Source organism: Capricornis sumatraensis, chromosome 6, assembly GCF_032405125.1.
Source record: "Capricornis sumatraensis isolate serow.1 chromosome 6, serow.2, whole genome shotgun sequence".
Taxonomy (NCBI): Eukaryota; Metazoa; Chordata; class Mammalia; order Artiodactyla; family Bovidae; genus Capricornis; species Capricornis sumatraensis.
In genome coordinates this window covers 46,855,230-46,870,077 of record NC_091074.1, presented here as the reverse complement: position 1 = coordinate 46,870,077, position 14,848 = coordinate 46,855,230, and positions in this window count along the sequence as shown.

Sequence of the window (14,848 nt, the reverse complement as noted above, 5' to 3'; positions counted from 1 at the left end):
CAACAAAGAGTAGACCCTGCTTGCTGCAATGAGAGAAAAGCCTGCACAGCAAGGAAGACCCAGCACAACCAAAAATAATTAGTAAAATACATAAATAAAATTATATATTAAAAAAATCATCATTACTTTAACAATGATTAGATCTTACTTTTGTATGGGCCTTGCCACTCTATCATTTTAACCATTACACAGGTTTGCAAGATTGGTAGAATAGATATAATACTAATTTTAGGTGAGAAATGGAAACTCAGGAAGGTTAAGGGATTTGCCTAAGATGACGCACCCTGAGTCTCCAATCTACCTCTTCTGAAAGCAACACCGATGCTCTTTCACCATACCACTTCCCCATAATTACTCTTGATTTTGCAATACAATCAGACGTTTTCGCTTGTTGCAGGGTATATTTTAAACTTCTCTAAGTTGGCTGAACTTTAATTTTGTTCCTGGTAGTTCATCAATAAAGAATCTGCCTGCCAATGCAGGAGATGCAGGTTTGATCCCTGGGTCAGGAAGATTCCTTTGAAAAGGAAATGGCAACTCACTCCAGTATTCTTGCCTGGGAAATCCCATGGACAAAGGAGCCTGGTGGGCTACAGCCAGCAGAGTCACAAAGAGTTAGACACGACTTAGTGACTAAACAACAACAAAAACAACAACAACAAATGCTCGTTTAGGAAGAAACCTATTCTCTAAACAGTGCTTTTTATTCTGTGGACTGAAAGTCAACTGCATCAGAATCACTTGAGAAACTTATTTTAAAATGTAGATATTAGGGCTCAATCTCTGAACTACTGAATCAGAATTTCTGGGTGATACAACCTAAGAATGTTCAATTTTAACAAGGACACTGGGTTTTCATGTGAATACAAAAATTTGAGAACCACTGCTGAAATCAATGTTGGTTCTGATTCCAAGATCTTGACTACAGTTCTGCATCTTGCTCCAGAGTCAATGGCTTTCCCACCATTCTTTGAAAAAGTCTAATTATAGGGCCTTTGCATTCGCTCTTTCAGAAAATCTTAATAACTATTACGTGTTGGGGGGAAAAAGCTTGTCTTAAAACCATATCTATTAGCATATTAAAGACACAAAAACTAGGATGAGATACCACCACAGGCCCAATACAATGTTTTAAATTAAAGTCTAAGAATATCAAGTGACAGTGAAAATATGGAATAATAGGAAACTCAATGATACTTTTGGTGGTAGTTTAAGTGAGTTGGTAGAACCACTCTGTAAAAAATGTTTGGAAAATGCTGGGTTAAGATTACACAGTTATTCATTTATTTTCTCAGCACACGTTCATTGAGGGTATACTCAAGTATGGTGCTGTGTACTGGGGATAAACATTAAATACATGAGGATGCCATGAAAGACAGTAAATACCATATAGTGTAGTGATCACTGTGGTGATGCAACCACGTGAGTTTGTGGAGGCAGCTAAGGGAAATCAGGCAAGGCTTCCCAAAGGTGATGACACCAGGGCTGGCCTTTGAAGGATAAATCTTTATTCACTATTTGAATAAAGAAGAAGTTTCTAAGTAAAGGGAACAGCTGTGTTCAAATGTGGAAAGGTCTTAGAGCCTAGTGTGATGAGTTCTGCCAGTATTTCTTGCTGGAGCATTGGGTATGTGACTTGAGGGGGCTTGGGATGACATAGAGGCAGGAAGGAGGAAGACAGAAGTTCTATAGAAGCCAGATCATGAAGGGTCTCATATTCCATGTTAAGAAATTTGGCTTTTTTCCCCCAAAGGTAAACAGGAGCAGTTTAAGGATTTTAATCAAGTGCTGTGAAATGATCCACATTTAGAAATATTACTTTGATAGCAATTCAAAAACTGAACTGTGAAGATTGGAGGCATTTAGGGCTTTCCAGGTGGCAGAGTGGTAAAGAATCCACCTGCCAATGCAGGAGACATAGGGGACATGAGTTGGATCCCTGGGTTGGTAAGATCCCCTGGAGTAGAAAACGGCAACCTGCTCCAGTATTCATGCCTGGAAATTTTCATGGACAGAGGTTCCTGGCAGTCTACAGTCTATAGGGTCACAAAGAGTTGGACAGGACCGAGCACACACACACCTTAGTTCAGTTAAACTGAAAGTCTAAATCACTGCAGTGGTGGAAGGAAAGAAAAGAGGGCAAAGACTAGATAGGTTGAAAGAAGTCATATCAATAACACCTTACATGGGAAGAAGCAGCCTAGGAAATCTTCCCAAGTTTTGACCTGGGCATCTGGTTGGAGATGCTGTAATTTACCTATTTCTTTACCCACACATGAGGAAAGAACAGTATTAATGCAGACCAAAAGACTGCTAACTCTTTCTGGAAGAATTCACTAACAAATGAAAGTGTTAATCCCTCAGTTATGTCCAGCTCTTTGTGACCCCATGGACTGTAGCCCAACAGCTCCTCTGTCCATGGAATTTCCCAAGCAAGAATACAGGAGTGGGTTGTCATTCCCTTCTCCAGGGGACCTTCCCAACCCAGGTGTCAGACCCAGGTCTTTAGATTTCATGCAAATTCTTTACTGTCTGAGCCACCAGGGAAGTCCTGGCTACGTACCAGGTGGTACTCAGTTGACATTTTATGAACAAAGATGGAGTTACTCCCAGTCTTATCAAAACTCTCCAGTATCTAGTGAAAGCAAAAGTGAGAGTCATGTCCGACTATTTGCGACCCCATGAACTATAGTCTATGGAATTTTCCAGGCCAGAATACTGGATAGGGTAGTCTTTCCATTCTCCAGGGGATCTTCCCAACCCAGGGATCAAGCCCAGGTCTCCCACATTGCAGGCAGATTATTTACCAGTTAAGCAACAAGGGGAGCCCAAGAATACTGGAGTAGGTCTTCCTTAAGAAGATGAGTCCCCAAATCCATATTTTGTTCTCTAGTTGCTCCCACACTCCATAGTGATGGTCATTGTTACAAAGGTAAGAGCTAAACGGAATCCATTTTAGGAAAAATATTTATGTTCTTAGTTTAGAAGAACATACACAGATTTAAAATCTTAAAGTACTTCCTCTCTAGATTGCATAATTCAATTCTATTTACCTTTTGCAGTGTTATTTCCTACCCCCTCACCCCCTAAGGAGCACACAAATATTCAAGATTTCAAGAATGGACTTGAAGATTTGGTTAAAGAACTTTATTAAACTTTGTAATTAAAATTGGATTTTAAATTTGTTTGCACTGTTGAGAGGGCATTTAAAAATATTTCCATAAGGTATAAGGTGGCTCAGAAGTGGACAATTCAAGTATTTATTAGCACCTTGCTAAGTGAAGAAAGGTGAAAAGTAAGTTGCAAATTTCTTCCAAGATCTGAGAGATTTAGAATCAAGTGGGAGGAGGTAGAATTAAATTGGACATTCTTGACAGTTTTGCAAGAATAATCCATAATAAATAAAAATATAGAAAACAAAAAATACTATGAAGGCTCCTACCGACCTAAATTAAAACAATCAGAATATCAGAAAGAATAATGCTTCTGATGAATTAAAAAGACTTTAAATATAATCAGCAAAAGTTCCAAGTGTCTAATACTAACAAAAGTCACAACTCATTGGTCATCTTTGGATGCTAGGTCAGCAACTGAAAATTAATAATAATCACTATTTTTCCTGCCTTTTCTGTATAAACTGTATTTCAGGATAACCTAACAGTTATTCACATTCTTCTCTATAGAATTCCATATAAAAAGTGCACAAAAATGCTAAAATCAGAAAATTACTGTGTTGTAACCCAAATGAAATAATGAATGTAGGCAGCAATAACCAGTGAATGCTAAAACCATTAATGAAACATTGATTGGGATTTGATAATAGAAGGATTAGGCTGAAACCATCTGAAGTTCCTGATCTTAGTATTATTAAAAGTGGGATAAACCAGAAGTTTCATTTATGTGTTATCTTTGGGTTTCGCATTCAAATTTTCTCTAATTTGTTCTCTGATGCTGAGGCTGGGCTCTGGAAGCAAAATTTCTCCTTTCTTAGCGTGGTCCCTCAGAGTTTCCACCAGAAAAGAGACAGAAAAAAGATTGCTCCTTCTTGTTTTTCCTTTTCTTGTCTGGATTGCCCCAGCAGTGGCCCCTCCTCCTGGTAACAGTAATTTCCTCTTAATCCAATCGCTTCCTGTTTCTGCAGAGATACCCACAGTAACCTGGGGGCACTCATTCCTCTGAGGTTTCACCTGGAGCTCTGAGCTCAAAGATGCCAGTTCTATTTTGTTCCTTCAGCTTTAGGGATGGTAGCAGGTCCTTCAGTTACCATTTTTTATTACATCAGTGCTGTTTATTCACTCCTTCAGGTCTCTCACACCTATGTAACCAATCTCTTAAATCTCCTCTTCAAGTAATTAGTGCGGTTTCCATTTTTCCACCTGGACCTTGGCTCATTCATATATCAGGCATTAAGTGATGCAATAGGGAGCACAACTATAAAGTATTTTTATTTAAAATCAGGTTTATTAAGGTATAATTTACATGCAATTGTTGTTGTTGTTCAGTCACTAAGTCATGTCTGACTCTCTGCGACCCCATGGGCTGCAGCACACCAGACTTCCCTGTCCTTCACCAACTCCTAGCGTTTGCTCAGACTTATGTCCATTGGGTCAATGATGCCATCTCAGTCACCCCATTTTCCTCATGTTCTCAATCTTTCCCAGTGTCAGGGTCTTTTCCAATGAGTTGGTTCTTTGCATCAGGTGGCAAAAATATTGGAATTTCGGCATCAGTCCTTCCAATGAATATTCATTGTATTAATTTCCTTTAGGATTGACTAGTTTAATCTTGCTGTCCAAGGGACTCTCAAGAGTCTTCTCCAGCACAACAGTTTGAAAGCATCAATTCTTTGGCGCTCAGCCTTCTTTATGGTCCAACTCTCACATCAGTACACGACTACTGGAAAAACCATAGTTTTGACTGTATGAACCTTTGCTGGTAAAGAAATATCTCTGCTTTTAATATGCTGTCTAAGTTTGTCACAGCTTTTCTTCTAAGGAGCAAGTGTCTTTTAATTTCATGGCTGCAGTCACCATCTGCAGTGATTTTGGAGCCCAAGAAAATCAAGTCTGTCACTGTTTCCATTGTTTCCCCATCTATTTGCCATGAAGTGATGGGACTGCATGCCATGATCTTAGTTTCTTGAATGTTGGCTTTTCCAGTTTTTTCACTCTCCTCTTTCACTTTCATCAAGAGGCTCTTTAGTTCCTTTTCACTCTCTGCCATAAGGTGGTGTCATCTGTATATCTGAGGTTATTGATATTTCTCCTAGCAATCTTGATTCCAGGTTGTGATTCATCCAGTCCAGCATTTCACATGATGTACACTGCATATAAGTTAAATAAGCAGGGTGACAATATACAGCCTTGACATAGTCCTTTCCTGATTTGGAACCAGACATACTCCTTTCCTGATTTGGAACCAGTCTGTTGTTCTATGTCTGGTACTAACTGTTGCTTCTTGACCTGCATATGGGTTTCTCAGGAGGCAGGTAAGATGGTCTGGTATTCCCATCTCTTCAAGAATTTTCCACAGTTTGTTGTGATCCACACAGTCAAAGGCTTTGGCATAGTTAATAAGGCAGAAGTAGATGTTCTTCTGGAATTCTCTTGCTTTTTCTATGATCCAGTGGATGTGGGCAATTTGATCTCTGGTTCCTCTGCCTTTTTGAAATCCAGCTTTAACATCTGAAAGTTCTCAGTTCAAGTACTATCGAAGCCTTGCTTGGAGAATATTGAGCATTACTTTGCTAGTGTGTGAGGATGAGTGTAATTGTGTTGTAGTTTGAACATTCTTTGGCATTGTCTTTCTTTGGGATTGGAATGAAAACTGACCTTTTCCAGTCCTGTGGCCCCTGCTGAGTTTCCCAAATTTGCTGGCATATTGAGTGCAGTGCTTTCACAGTGTCACCTTTTAGGATTTGAAACAGCTCAGCTGGAATTCCATCACCTCCACTAGCTTTGTTTGTAGATACTTCCTAAGGCCCACTTGACTTCACATTCCAGGATGTCTGCTTCTAGGTTAGTGCTCACACCATCGTGGTTATCTGGGTCATGAAAATCTTTTTTATGTAGTCCTTCTATGTATTCTTGCCACGTTTTCTTAATATCTTCTGCTTCTGTTAGGTCCATACCATTTCTGTCCTTTATTGTGCCCATCTTTGCATGAAATGTTCTCTTGGTATCTAATTTTCTTGAAGAAATCTCTAGGCTTTCCCATTCTATTGTTTTCCTCTATTTCTTTGCATTGATCACTGATGAAGACTTTCTTATCTCTCCTTGCTATCCTTTGAAACTCTGCATTCAGATGGATATATGTTTCCTTTTTCCTTTGCCTTTAGCTTCTCTTCTTTTCTCAGCTATTCATAAGGCCTCCTCAGACAGCTGTTTTGCTTTTTTGCATTTCTTTTTTGGGGGATGGTTTTAGCTGACTGTGGCTCAGATCATGAACTCCTTATTGCAAAATTTAGACTTAAGTTGAAGAAAGTAGGGAAATCCACTAGACCGTTTGGATATGACCTAAATCAAATCCCTTACAATTATATAGTGGAAGTGACAAACAGGTTTAAGGTATTAGATCTGATAGATAGAGTGCCTAAAGAACTATGGACGGATGTTCGTTTCCACAATAGATCTATGCTATTAGAGTATTAAAAAATTGAAAATAACCAAACAATGGAAATAATAGTTGTTGCATAAGCCATGGTATTTTAAGATGTGTTAAAATGGTTCTGTGGGAAAAGAAGATATATAATATGTGCACACCACATATACTTTGTATAAAAATATGGCTCTGTGGGCCTGGAGTGAGGCAGAGGGAGAGACTTCCTCCACAGAGGGCATCTTAGTGGGCCCCAAGTTGTGTGCCAGGCCTGGGGTCTTCCCCTTAGGTCATGCTCCAGGACAAGCAGATAGGTCTCTTTCTCACAGGGCAGTGGTGTACTTCTGTCCATCTTTTGTGATATGCCCTGGGATAGTGGGCTACCAAAAGCTGTCTCTCTATTTGTTGCAGTCCCAGGAGACTCATGAGTGCAGGCTTTTCTGGCCATTAACCAAACACTCTAGAAGTGTCCCCTGGGTGCGTGTGCATGCTCAGCTGCTTAGTCGTGTCTGCCTCTTTGTGACCCCATGAACTGTGGCCTGCCAAGCTCCTCATGGGATTCTCCCGACAAGAATACTGGAGTGGGTTTCCATTTCCTCCTCGAGGGGATATTCTTGTCCCAGGGATCAAATCTATGTATCCTGCATTGGCAGGCGGATTCTTTACCACTGAGCCACCTGGGAGGCCCATAGATATACTTTAGAGTATTGTAAAATCAGGTATCTTGTGCCTTGGAGCATGACAGAGAAAAGCAGGAATATAGTATCAGCAGGAAGATAGTATCTGTCCTCTGGGGTCTCTGGAGAGGATTACAGTCAGCCCTTAGATGTGTGTTTAATTGCAGGCTTTCCCCTTAGGCTGTGGCTATGAAAACAAGGCATCTGAAGTCTGTGTCTTGGCCCAGGGTGACACAGGTGGGGTTAGATGGCAGCAGCACATATCCTGGACAGGAGTGAGGGAACTGCTCCCAGACTTTACTTCCATTAAGGACATCCAGACTCATTTATGCACCACAACTTCCTACCGGAATCTATGGGGAGATGTGACATGAAAGAAAGCACCTTAAGCTTAAAGGCACATAGCAATAATCTCAGTTCTCAGAAAAGTGGTGAAACATCATGGTGAGAGGAATGTTATGCATAAAAGCATGTGGCAAGTTTTGCATAATATCCCATAGCAGGTGAACCTCTGGATAATCCAATCATTAAACAGTAGACTCTACTATCAACGATTCTAACACCTTAGATGGAGAAGGCAATGGCACCTCACTCCAGTACTCTTGCCTGGAAAATCCCATGGATGGAGGAACCTGGTAGGCTGCAGTCCATGGGGTCGATAGGAGTTGGACACGACTGAGCGACTTCACTTTCACTTTTCACTTTCACTTTTCACTTTCATGCACTGGAGAAGGAAATGGCAACCCACTCCAGTGTTCTTGCCTGGAGAATCCCAGGGACGGCAGAGGCTGGTGGGCTGCTGTCTATGGGGTCACCCAGAGTCAGACACGACTGAAGAGACTTAGCAGCAGTGCAGCACCTTAGATGAGACTTCTTAGAGTGCTGATTAAGCTATCACAAGTCACGGACAGCAGAAACCTACCACGAGATTAGCCAACACAACAAACTTAAATATAAGAAAAAGTTTTTTCTTTTTTTTTTTAAAGTTCATTCCCCTGGAGACTTCTCAAGCATAAGTTTCTTTCTTTGAAAATGAAGCACCCAAGACAACAGATTTCCTCAGGAAATTTAAATCCTATTTTAAGAAAAGAATCATCTAGATAGAATTGCATGTGGAGTTTTCTCCCTATGATCATAACTATGGCAACAATATTAGAAAGAGCTACTCTGTGCTTTGGACTAGGTGAACCTTCTTAAGGGTCCTTTTCAAATTCCCATGCTATAGTTTTGGGAGTCATTTAATGGAAAACTTTTACAGAAATAGTAGTCGACTGCCTGACAGTAGATTTCCTGTTATTCCTCCATCCTCGTTGTTGTTTTAATAACAATAAGTGACAGGCTGATAAGAAAATATAGGTCTAGGTTCTTTGGGTTCTTTTCTGTTTTCCTGTAAAGTTTCTAAGATTTCTAATTTATTTTAAAGATGTTGATTTACATAGCAATTTAGTACAACATTCTATGTTTGTGGCATTTACTTGGTCTTTTACCTAGGCATTTTTTTAAAATGAAGAAAATGATATATTAACAAAATTGATGAAAATGTTATGCGAAGAGACAGAATAATGACTGGACCAGTGAATGTTCTTTCAGTTTTTTAGTTCAGCCGCTAAGTTGTGTCCTACTGTTTGAAACCCCCATGGACTGCAGCATGCCAGGCTTCCCTGTCCACCACCGAGTGTTCTTAGAGGACAATAGAAAAAAACCTTTTAGATTAGTGTCATTATAAATCATTCACTGACAATGAGCACAGACCCTTTCCTAGGATCAGAGAACTTAGGTAACTTGTCTGAGGTCATACAGCTAGGAAGTGCAGAACAAGACTGGAACTTAGACTGTTTAGCTCTCACACCATCCCTGGTGTGGGAATGTACAAGTAGAGGGATAGATTTTAAGGAAAAGAATGATGCTTCTATTGCAAAGAAGGAGAGCCTGAAAGAGAATGCACCTGAGGTAAGCTTGCAGTTGTGATGGTAGGTAGGCAGTGATTGAAGGACTTTTTTTTTTCTAAAGATGAGTGAATGATGAATAAAGATGAATAAAGATCATCATGGTCTCTATTTTCTTGGTGAGACCATTGGTCTTAAGTACGGCAGTGAGGGTTTGAGGAAAAAGTCAAAGGTTTTGGAGAAGCCATGGGAGTGAGGAGTGAGGTATCCCTCGTTGAACAAAAATAATTTTAGGAATTGAAACAGGGTAAAAAAAAGAATTGCAAACTTTTCTTCAGTTGAGATTAGAAACCAGGAACCCACAGTGGCGACAATCCATTAATTATACTCTAAAGTAAAAAAAGCAGAGTTCAGTGTCATTGGTTCAATTCTACTTTGTAAAACACCTGCATGTGTGTATGAAACATGTGTAGGAAAATGTTTAGTATATATACCAATTTGTTACAGTGGTTACTTTTTACCCATACATTTCAGTATGGTTTGAATTTTTATAACAATATATTTCTGTATTACTTGTATAAAAAATGGGGATGGTGATGGCCTGGTAAAGGCTTTAGGCTCCTGAGCATATCTGCTTCTCCACAGTGATCACCTAGAGGCAACTGTATAGTGATTGAAGCTTCAGAGCCAGGAAAAGTCCTACCTGAAGCCTCGTAGCACAGTTCATAGCTCCTGCATAAACCACAATGCTTAAACCAGAGCCAGTACTCTAGGATTAGTGGTATCCAACCCCACTGCTGCTCTGGTAAAAGACTCCAGCTTCCCAAACAGCTTGCATCTGTCCATTAAAAGCAGTCAGACTCAGGGAGGATCTGGAAAGGTTCATAAAATTATATTTTCCAGCTGTTGAAATCTATGCCTATAGGGAATCTTCCTCCTGCTTGTGGGAGAGGTTTCTAGATTCTGTTTTGGCACTTGTGATGAGTGACAACTGCAGCAATTCCATGGCTGGTCCAGATTGTGAGTGCTTTTCTATTTATATTTGTATGTCAAGATACACCTAAAGCAACACAAGTTAATTTTTTGAAATATGTCTAGTCAATGCAGTCTTCTTATGAAGATTAATTCTATAAAATAAGACAAATGAGAGATAGCAGTGACAAATAGAAGAACATTCAATTAAGCAAGATTCTTTTTGTGATAAAGAAAACAGAAATTGAGGATTGAAGGCCAAAAATCAAAACAAAACTGTTCATCCCGATAACACAGCACTAATACTGGAAAATACTTGGAAGGTAGACAGAGCTAGATTCAAATTTGTGCTTCACCACTTTGAGACTCTGGGGAGAATTACTAAACTTCAAGCTATCTGCTCATCTTCAATGGGGAATAATAAGATCTAGTTCACTGGGTAATTCTAACATCCAAATGAGACAAAATATAAATGTTGAAATTTGTTTTGCAGTATTAATTCATGTGAGTTTTCCCCCCCTATTTTTTTGCCTTCTTCATTTTCCAAGAAGGTCATTTGTGCATCCCTTCCTTGGGAGTTAAGGAAGAAAGCTGTTGTTTGAAAACAAAGTTGCTTTTCTTGTGTTTTGTGAAAACTTAAACTCATCAAGGAGATTGTTTTAGGTATGAGTGGTTTGGGAGGGGGGAGTGGGTATTCTTATAGGGAATGAAATAGGAGCAGAATGAAGTAGGAGAGGAAGTGGACATTTCTGCTCAAATTAAGGAAAGGATGGAGGATATTCTATTAAGATGGGGGAACTACTGTTCTTCTGGAGGTTGGATCTCCACAGGTGTGTAGTGACCAGGTGAGACTACATGCTAGTACCTGATTCCCAGATCTGTGACCAAAAGGGGCATGCTTCCATACTTGCAAACTTCCAAAGGACTATTTGAGCTCAAGTAATGAATATCTATCTCAGTTGGTGGCGCAAAGTGGGGACCAAAGCCTGGAGTGGTTTCTCCATTTACTTTGTTTTTTATAAGACCCATTGAACCTTCTGTATAACTCAGTTGGATGGGAGTGGGTCTTTGCCTGTATTTCCTTGAGATGACAGCTTGAGACAAAAGCTGGGGCATAGATAATCTGAGACGTAATCCCATGGAACAAGAGTTCAGCACAGAATGAGGAGAAATCAATATCAAGTTGTATTATTGAGCTGGTTACTGGCATGGGTTCAAATCAGAATTGTTCCCCCAGTGAAGACTAGGAGAAAGAGGAGGAAGCATTTATTCTTCTACTCCTGCCTGTAATCAGTTTGGACATAAAACGCTCTTGCTTTCATGTATATATGAGAGCTGAGCAGGCACCTATGGGCACTTACAATAAGGAATCAGAAAAGCCCTGAGGCAGGAAGCGAGGAAAAGTAGGCACAGCTTGAAGGGAGGTGCTTTCATACTAAGAGAGAGGAAGCCTGCAGGAACCTGTTTGTCACAGCCATTGGAGTTGAAAGTTTGAGAATGTGAAGTGGGGCTCCAGATGTCTGATACAGAGAAAGGGTCAATAATGACTGAGCAATATGGGCATAGAGATTTTTAAAATTTATTTTCCTCCTGATAAAAAGGTAATGTGTATTTTTGGAGTAGACTCTAACTTAATTTGATTAAATACAATTATCGCCTTTCTGATATATCCTTAGTTGGGGTCTAAAATTTAAACCTGCCATAGTAGCACAATGCCTAACAAAACAGGCACTAAAAATATACTCAATGACACAAACAAAAAAAGATTAGTTACCATCGTCTAATCACACATGAATATACATAGGCACACACAAAACATATATATATATATACAGCTTTTTCTAAAATAAGAGGAAAATATATTAATAAGTGTTGTGATTCCATTATGAGTTTGCACCTGTGTGACATTAGCATTTGGCTCTGAACCTCCAAGAAACTGACCAATAGCCCCCCCTCTGACTGGCATCAGAGTCCTCGCAATGCTCTCTAATGGTACCCAGAGTTACTTCAATAGCCCTGTGAGCAACAAATTAATTCTGAGCAGAATCACCGAGCAGAGCTGTATCAGAGCATCAGCTGCTCAGTCTGCCTCACTTCATGGGTCTCATGAAGGCACACAGGGTGAGCCCTTATTCTCCAAGTCCACCCCTTCAGAAGCACCCTGTGAAATCCATCCTTTCTTCTTGGCAAGGGTAACTAAATTTCAAGTATTTAGAGGACCTGGATATAAAACCCAAAATTTTTTCACAGTTCAGACTACAATCCTGCTCATTCTTATAAAGCATATAAATATTCATAAAGATTAGGGAAAAACCATTATATGATTCCTAAAGACCTACCTGCAAACACAACTAAAATTACAATCCAAAATTACAAAAATAATAGAGAAGAGATACTTCTGAAGGAAAAATAATTTCATGTTCCTAGTCTCCTATTCTAGATGTTCAAGTTGGTTTTAGAAAAGGTAGAGGAACCAGAGATCAAATTGCCAACATCCCCTGGATCATGGAAAAAGCAAGAGAGTTCCAGAAAAACATCTATTTCTGCTTTATTGACTATGCCAAAGCCTTTGACTGTGTGGGTCACAATAAACTGTGGAAAATTCTGAAAGAGATGGGAATACCAGACCACCTGACCTGCCTCTTGAGAAACCTATATGCAGGTCAGGAAGCAACAGTTAGAACTGGACATGGAACAACAGACTGGTTCCAAATAGGAAAAGGAGTACGTCAAGGCTGTGTATTGTCACCCTGCTTCTTTAACATCTATGCAGAGTACATCATGAGAAACGCTGGGCTGGAAGAAGCACGAGCTGGAATCAAGATTGCCAGGAGAAATATCAATAACCTCAGATATGCAGATGACACCACCCTTATGGCATAAAGTGAAGAGGAACTAACAAGCCTCTTGATGAAAGTGAAAGAGGAGAGTGAAAAAGTTGGCTTAAAGCTCAACATTCAGAAAACGAAGATCATGGCATCTGGTCCCATCACTTCATGGGAAATAGATGGAGAAACAGTAGAAACAATGTCAGACTTTATTTTTTGGGGCTCCAAAATCACTGCAGATGGTGATTGCATCCATGAAATTAAAAGACACTTCTTGGAAGAAAAGTTATGACCAACCTAGATAGCATATTAAAAAGCAGAGACATTACTTTGCCAACAAAGGTCCATCTAGTCAAGGCTATGGTTTTTCCAGTAGTCATGTATGGATGTGAGAGTTGGACTGTGAAGAAAGCTGAGCGCCGACGAGTTGATGCTGCTCAAGTGTGGTGTTGTAGAAGACTCTTGAGAGTCCCTTGGACTGTAAGGAGATCCAACCAGTCCATCCTAAAGGAGATCAGTCCTGGGCGTTCTTTGGAAGGAATGATGCTAAGGCTGAAACTCCAGTACTTTGGCCACCTCATGTGAAGAGCTGACTCATTGGAAAAGACCCTGATGCTGGGAGGGATTGGGGGCAGGAGGAGAAGGGGACGACAGAGGATGAGATGGCTGGATGGCATCACCGACTTGATGGACGTGGGTTTGGGTGGACTCTGGGAGTTGGTGATGGACAAGGAGGCCTGGCGTGCTGCAATTCATGGGTCGCAAAGAATTGGACATGACTGAGCGACTGAACTGAACTGAACTGAGTCTCCTATTCTGGCTTCTTGTATAAAAATACAACAGTATTATAGTACCTAGAATTACAAACATAACTACTCATACTGTTTTTACATGAGTAGTTCTGTTTGTAATTCTAGGTACTGTATTTTGTGTATTTACAAATATTAATCTGAGAAGGCATCCAAAGCTTTATCACAGTGCTAAAGAGTTATTTGTCATGTTAAGAACAGCTGTAAATACATGTAAAAGAATGAAATTAGAATACTTCTTAACACCATTGACAAAGATAAACTCTAAATGGATTAAAGACCTAAATGTAAGATCAGAAACTATAAAACTCTTAGAAAAAAACATGAGCAGAACACCCTTCAACATAAATCATAGCAAGATCTTCTATGACCCATCACCTACAATAATGGAAATAAAAGCAAAAATAAACAAATGGGAACTAATTAAACATAAATGCTTTCACACAGCAAAGCAAACCACAAACAGGATGAAAAGACAACACTCAGAATAGGAGAAAATAATTGCAAATGAAGCAACTGACAAAGGATTAATGTCCAAAATATATAAGCAGCTCATACAGTTAACATCAGAAAAATGAACAACCTAATAAAAAACTGAGCAGAAGACCTAAACAGACATTTCTCCAAAGAAGATATACAGATGGCCAATAGGTACATGAAAAGATGCTCAACATCACTAATTATTAGAGAAATGCAAATTAAAAGTACAATGAGGTCTCACCTCACTCTAGTCAGGAAGGCCGCCATCAAAAAATCTACAAACAATAAATGCTGGAGAGAATGTGGAGAAAAGGAAGCCCTCTTGCACTGTTGGTAGGAATATAAATGGATACAGCCACTATGCAGAACAATACAGAGATTTCTTAAAAAAAAAAAAAAAACCAAAAAAACTAGGAATAAAACTACCATATGACCCAGCAATCCCACCTGAGAAAACCTGAGAAAACTACAATTCTAAAAGACACATGTATCCCAGTGTTCATTGCAGCACTATTTACGATAGCTAGGACATGGAAGCAATGTAGATGTCCACCAACAGATGAATGGCTAAAGAAGTCGTGGTACATACATTCAATGGA